Here is a 6,796-nt window from a genome sequence, read left to right as displayed (position 1 = left end):
GATTGAATGAAAACGATTACCATTTCAACATGCTAATATTAAGTAAAGCTTAAATCAGATTTTAACCTATTTCGTGAATCATTGATAAATAAAAGACATTTATATTGTGTGTTCTTAAGGAGATATTCATTGAACTTAATCGAAAAAGTATGATTGCGAATATCAAATATGAATTGGAAAAACAAAATTAAAATTTGAATTTTGGTTCATCAACAGCTAGGCGGTGACTTGAAATAAATGAATCGATCAATACAAATGCATATAGTAAGTGCAGAAATATATTATGTAAAGATCAAACAATTCGTTATGGCAAACATAACACTTGAGTTATAAAAATTGCATAAGCTCGCTGAAATAGTGTTTGAGTTTAAAGTATTTCTTTGTTAGTGCAATCGCATTAACTAGAACATTTACGTATGCCGAAACAGCTAAAACACAAAAAAAAACACAAAAAGGTTTGTACATTGATATTTTAATAATGAGAAGTTGACAAGAGGAAAACTGCAATTTTGTCGTTTGCAATAAATCAAATTTTTGATTTGGAAGCCTTTTAGAGTAATAACAAATATACTAAAATATATAACGCGGATCTTCCTGTTCCTGTAATATTCATATATTTATATATTTTAGTAGATAAATATGGGTTGTTCTTGTTTCTCGATCAATGACATGAATAAATAATAAGATTATGATTTTGCCTTTTTCCATTAACTACTTGCCAGTTCATTCATATCTTGGTATTTATTAATGTGACATTCGAAATAGAAAAGGTTTTTGACTGGGTTCTGTACGGATAAGTAAAAATTTGAGTATTAAGTGGAAAATATGACGTAAGTATTCTAATAAAAGGGAGGCTTTCGGTCACAAATTTGCCGTTTTGTCCTTATGTCTTGTACTTATAATAAAGCAATTCATCCACCGTCTTTCATCTAAAATAAGTTAAGAAATAATTTTTTTGGCGGAAATTTCGAATATTTAATCAACGGAAAACATGATATCGTCAGGTGTTTAAAAGATTTGGTCGACAAAATTCAATTCAAGAATACCTTTGAGATTAAAGTTATCTACCTTAAAACTTCAACCTCCAGGGTATTTCCCTACATGCAGACAAATCATGAATAATTTCGTATATTACTTGTATATTTATTCGTATTTTGTATCTGAATTTTTCACGAACTTAGATTATTTTATATTGCAATTGTTAGAGGACTACGCTTCCGTTAAATAAAAACTAAAATGGCAGAACGTTTTCAAAGATCGCAATTTTCATTCATGTGTGAAAAGGAGACTAAAAAGTGAAAAATTCACTTGTACACGGATTGTTGATGAGACTTACGAATTTGAACATTGCATTTTTTTCGGGCATGTAAAATCCTATTGAAATGGCCATCGCAAAAGAAAGCCAAAATGGCCGCATTGAAAATTAAAAAAAAACCTCATTATTTCACCTTAATATCTGAATACAAGAAAGTGAAAGCATTCGAAAAAAAAAGATAACATTAAAACGTCGCACTCAATCGGTATTTTCAGCGATGTTTCTGAATTTGCATTTCAGTACATAAACACGTCATGTTGTCAGTGTGCAGCCTTACGAGCTTCTTCGAATGATTATATTGTTCTAAGTTAATGGTTGTGTTAAAAATTCAAAAAAGATTGTGTATGGAGCTGCTGGACTTTGCTTCGATTTGACAGACAATCAGAACAGAACTTGCAAAGATAATCCAGTAACTGCATTATAATTAGCTGCAGCTTAGCTGTCTAGGGAATACCAAAGTTTTGGATGAATTCTTTTCTAGCACATTTATAGCCAGATAAAAAAGAAAACCGAAAGTAGTTTTTTCATCAATGCTTATCATATTATTGTAACTTTGTTTATGTCTCGAAAATAGATAATCTTTACATATTTGTACTGGTATAAATAACTCTTATTCTTAGTGTTGATGTAGTCAATTTCAATCATTTTGGACATTAAAAAAACTGTGTAGTCGAATGTGATCTACCAAATTAGACTTATCGTCGGGTTTGTACTTACATGAACAACACGACAGGTGCCCCATGTAGAGCAGGATCTGTTTAACCTTCCAGAGAACCTGAGATCACCCCCGTTTTGTTCGAGTTGCACAGTCTAAAAGCTTTGTTTGTTGTGTGTTGTATACCGATGTTTATCTTTATGTCGTTTTTCGTTTCTTGTCATCACATTTCCAGTTTATTTTCATCTTATGAGTTTGATTATCCTTTTGGTATTTTTCGCCTTTCCATGAAATTTATGGACAATTTTAGTAATTCAAAATTATAATTTATACCTTGATTATATATTAACCTAATAAGGATGTTTGATTTAAACAGCTTATCTTTAACGAAAAGTGCTTCTAGTGGCAAGGATAGCGTCTCATCTATTTTTTCCGGAAAACATGGCTTTGTACCAGGTTTTCATTAGTTTGCGCAATATTTTGGTTTTCCAAGTAGTTGTTAATTAACTGTTGTTTGTCCTTTCTAAACTTATAGTTATGTTTGCCCTCTGTGTTATTTCTTTCCTCTTTTTTGCAGGGCTTTTAGAATTTTTCTTCTTTGTAAATTTTGATCAAATCCTAGGAAACAGTAAGTACCTATAAGATTGTTGTGAACTTGCAGGTCAGTAAATTTGCAAACATAATTTGTATATTATTAATACAGAACAAGATAATAAAAGCATTTTGTAAGACTGCTTATTAAATATGTGACAATCATCATAGATAAAGATTTCGAAAAAAGTAAAACCTAATTACGAGTGTAGTGAGTCTGATATATAAAAGCGACCATTTTCTTACCACTGTGTTACAGCATCATGAGTATTGTGCAATGACGTTCAGTAATGTTTCATCACTTTATTTTTAGCGTTAAAGCAGTGACGAATAACTTCTAGTGTTTCGAGAGAAAAATGTTTAATTTTGTAATAATTTACTTAAATAATTCATCAAAGATACCAGGCTTATAATTTTGTACGTCAGACGCGCGTTTCGTCTACAAAAGACTAATCAGTGACGCTCGAATAAAAAAATTGAAAGTCCAAATCAAATACGAATTTGAAGAGCCTCGAGGACTCAAAAGTATGTATGTTTGTCAAATTCAACTAAGGTAATCCATTCCTAGGGACGAACGTCCTGTAAGAGGAACCATGTATTCATTATGTAATTTCATTAAAATTTGAATTACCACCTTTTACGGTTTTGTGTTTTAAAAGTCATTAAAGTTTACCTAAACTTTAGCTTTTAAGTATAATGTCCGTCGGAAAAGTAAAGGTCTAATGGTCATATAAAGAACATTCATATAATTAAAACAATATTCTACGTATATAAATAAGTAATTTGAAATGATCTGTATAAAGGAGAAGGTATGATAAGGCCACCTTTTTGGTCCGTTAAATATGAAAAGTAAAACATATGGTATATATATCAAATAACATTCTCCAGGTGTTCCCAAGACATAATTAGCCTTTCAGATATCAGTTCTAGGTTCGTTTTAAATATTTGCTTTCGGGATACAAACAAGCTGCTATTAAGGGCAAACGATACAATAGCAAGGATATCTACACTACAAAAGTCAACAAGTCTGAAAAGACCAATTTCTGTCTGAATTTGCACGATCTTACTCGATATTTTTTCTTTGTCTGAATTATTTAAAAAAAATCTTAACATATTATGAATTTGTCTAATAAGGTTCTTGATTTTTTTTGACAAGTGTCTTGACAGTATTAAAATTGTCTAAAAATTTCTCAACACTTTCTTTATCATCTGATAAGAGTCTTGATTAGTCTCGACCAATTCTTGATGTCTTAAATTTGTCTCGATCAATCTTGACATATTCTTGACATTCTTAATAATGTCTGAATATATCTTGACATATTCTTGACATTCTTAATAATGTCTGAATATGTCTTGACACTTTCTTGACAGTCTTAAAGCTGTTTGAATATATCTCGACACATTCTTGACGGTCTTAAAGATGTCTTGACACTATCTCAACAGTATAAATTTCGCTTGAATTGTGTATAGACACATTCCGCACTGTTTAAACACTTTCTTTTGCTGTTATATACTCATTTTTATTATCGCTAAACTAAACTTAGAAGAATCAAGGATTTGTAAAGTAAGATACCCTTTGGGTGCACCTATGTGGAAAACCCCGAATGACCCCCCATGTAGTTTAATTTTGAATAATTTTGTATTAAATGGTTAATTAAATTGTTTTCATTTGGAATATATGTCGAAGTTACTGACAAACAGCATTTGAGATTTTTGCCGGTCAAAAAACTGCCAGTCAAAATTTGCTTTACTGAAATGGGTGACTTGAGGCAGTTTTAAAATGTGACCATGTGTCTCTTTTGGACCCCATCATTCATCTTGTGCGTGTGTGTGGCTAAAAAAGGGGTGACTTTCGTTTGGGACAAAGAATTTGTTCCCATCTTGATTCAAAAACTTATTCATTTTTTTTAGAACAACCAAAAACATTTTTTAGTCAAAATTGAGTGTTGAATTTCATAATTTTTATCAAAACTAAATATTTGTTATACTTCCCTCCTGATTTTTTTCTCAAGAAATCATAGCACAAAAAAAATGTTTAGATCTTAATTATGCGTGTCTATTTGAGATCCATTTCATAATGAGACCCTTTATAAATACAGTTTACTATTATTCCTGGATTAGATATTAGTTTTCTTTTAATCTTTGGGAAATTATCCAATTTGTTTTTATGTTTTTATCAAAACTAAATATTTGTTATACTTCCCTCCTGATTTTTTTCTTAAGAAATCATAGCACAAACAAAATGTTTAGATCTTAATTATGCGTGTCTATTTGAGATCCATTTCATAATGAGACCCTTTATAAATACAGTTTACTATTATTCCTGGAGTAGATAATAGTTTTCTTTTAATCTTTGGGAAATTATCCAATTTGTTTTTATGTTTTTATCAAAACTAAATATTTGTTATACTTCCCTCCTGATTTTTTTCTTAAGAAATCATAGCACAAAAAAAATGTTTAGATCTTAATTATGCGTGTCTATTTGAGATCCATTTCATAAGACCAATGATTTCTAGAGAAATCATTGATGGGACCCTTTATAAATACAGTTTACTATTATTCCTGGAGTAGATAATAGTTTTCTTTTAATCTTTGGGAAATTATCCAATTTGTTTTTATGTTAAATTATTTCGCTGCATAATTTCTGATGAAGAAAATCCATTTTAATTCAAATTTTTTAAATTAAAATGATGATTTTCATTTTTATCTATCAACAAACTTTTTAAATTGTAGTGGCATGGTCAGTCAACTGATAAGTTGCATGGCTGATTACAGGTAAAGCAGTAATTTTCCATATGACAGTGGGGTGTACCCTGGGGTGTGTATAACTTATTTGGAATACCTTAATTGTATGGGGAACATCCTGTCCACGTGTAATACTTAATATATATTGCAACAGATGACATTTAAAAAAATTTTCTTCTGTTGATGCAAGGTTTAATATAGTAAGACTATACAAATCTTTGGAAGAATTAGGATATACAATAATACTTTGCTATTTATAAAAACCACATTTTGGTACAATAATTGTTTATTTACCCTATTAACATTGAATATTATTCATGTAGAATGACATATGTCTACAGTATGATTGGTATTAATCATTTAGCAATTATTTATAAGATTTAGGAATCAACATTTGTAATTATTTACAAACCCACATTTGAATTGGTTTTTATCAACATACCCACATTTGTATTGTTAATACTTTAAATTTCATTGCCATATTTGTATTTATAAAAATATTTATGCACCCAAATTTTCAATTATTTTACATGCCCAACTTTTGTTTTTGTTGTAACAAGTGTGACTGAAACAACAGCATATTATATAAAGAGAAATAAAGATAAAGTTATATCATGTATATTGGTCATGATTTGTAAAACTCAGAATTGTCAAGTAAATTTAAGACACAATTAAAAATGTTCATAATATGTCAAGCCATACTGAGAAAAAATAAGAATGTCGAGAATCTATCGAGAAATTTCAAGACAGCATTCAAATGTCAAGAATTTGTCAAGAAATTTTAAGACCATAATCAGAATGTCGAGAATTTGTCGAGTAAATTTCATACAAATTTAATATAAATGAGAATTTGTCAAGAAAAATTAAGACACAAGTCATACATTTGGAGAATGTCGAGTAATTGTTCATGCAAATCAAGACAAAAATTGGTCTTTTCAGACTTTTGGACTTTTGTAGTGCTAATACTTCATCGAAATTTAACGCATTGGTTTCTAATTATAAGCATCAAATTGGTTACGTAAATTTGAATGTATTTGCACCGGAAAACGAAAATGTTGTAGATTGCAAATGTAAATGTTCATGAAATCTACTGCGGGTGCATAAAATTCGAGAAAAATGAAGACTCTGTGCATTTTTATCGTCAGTATATCCGAATATGTCAGTAATTTTTAAAACATTTTTTTTTGTACGGTGGGAATAACTGCATAACGAAGTTGCGCTTTGAAAATACAGTTCCACGAAAAAAGGGGAATTGAGATCTCTCGCATTTATAAAACTGCGAGTTTTGTTTCTAGCCAAAGGAAGGAGCACATAGACCCCATTTTGTCTATTCTGCAAACGACTATTGTATCGAAATTGTTACACAATTAACTAGAGAATTTTTTCTATATGTATTTGTATGTGTGAGAAAAATGTTTACAGCTTTTATCAACAATTATTATATGATTTCAAAATAAGATTATAGCAAACAGTATTCATGTAGAGGGGCT

Source organism: Mytilus californianus, unplaced genomic scaffold, assembly GCF_021869535.1.
Source record: "Mytilus californianus isolate M0D057914Y unplaced genomic scaffold, xbMytCali1.0.p SCAF_9, whole genome shotgun sequence".
Classification (NCBI taxonomy): domain Eukaryota; kingdom Metazoa; phylum Mollusca; class Bivalvia; order Mytilida; family Mytilidae; genus Mytilus; species Mytilus californianus.
Note: the sequence above shows the minus strand (reverse complement) of the source record.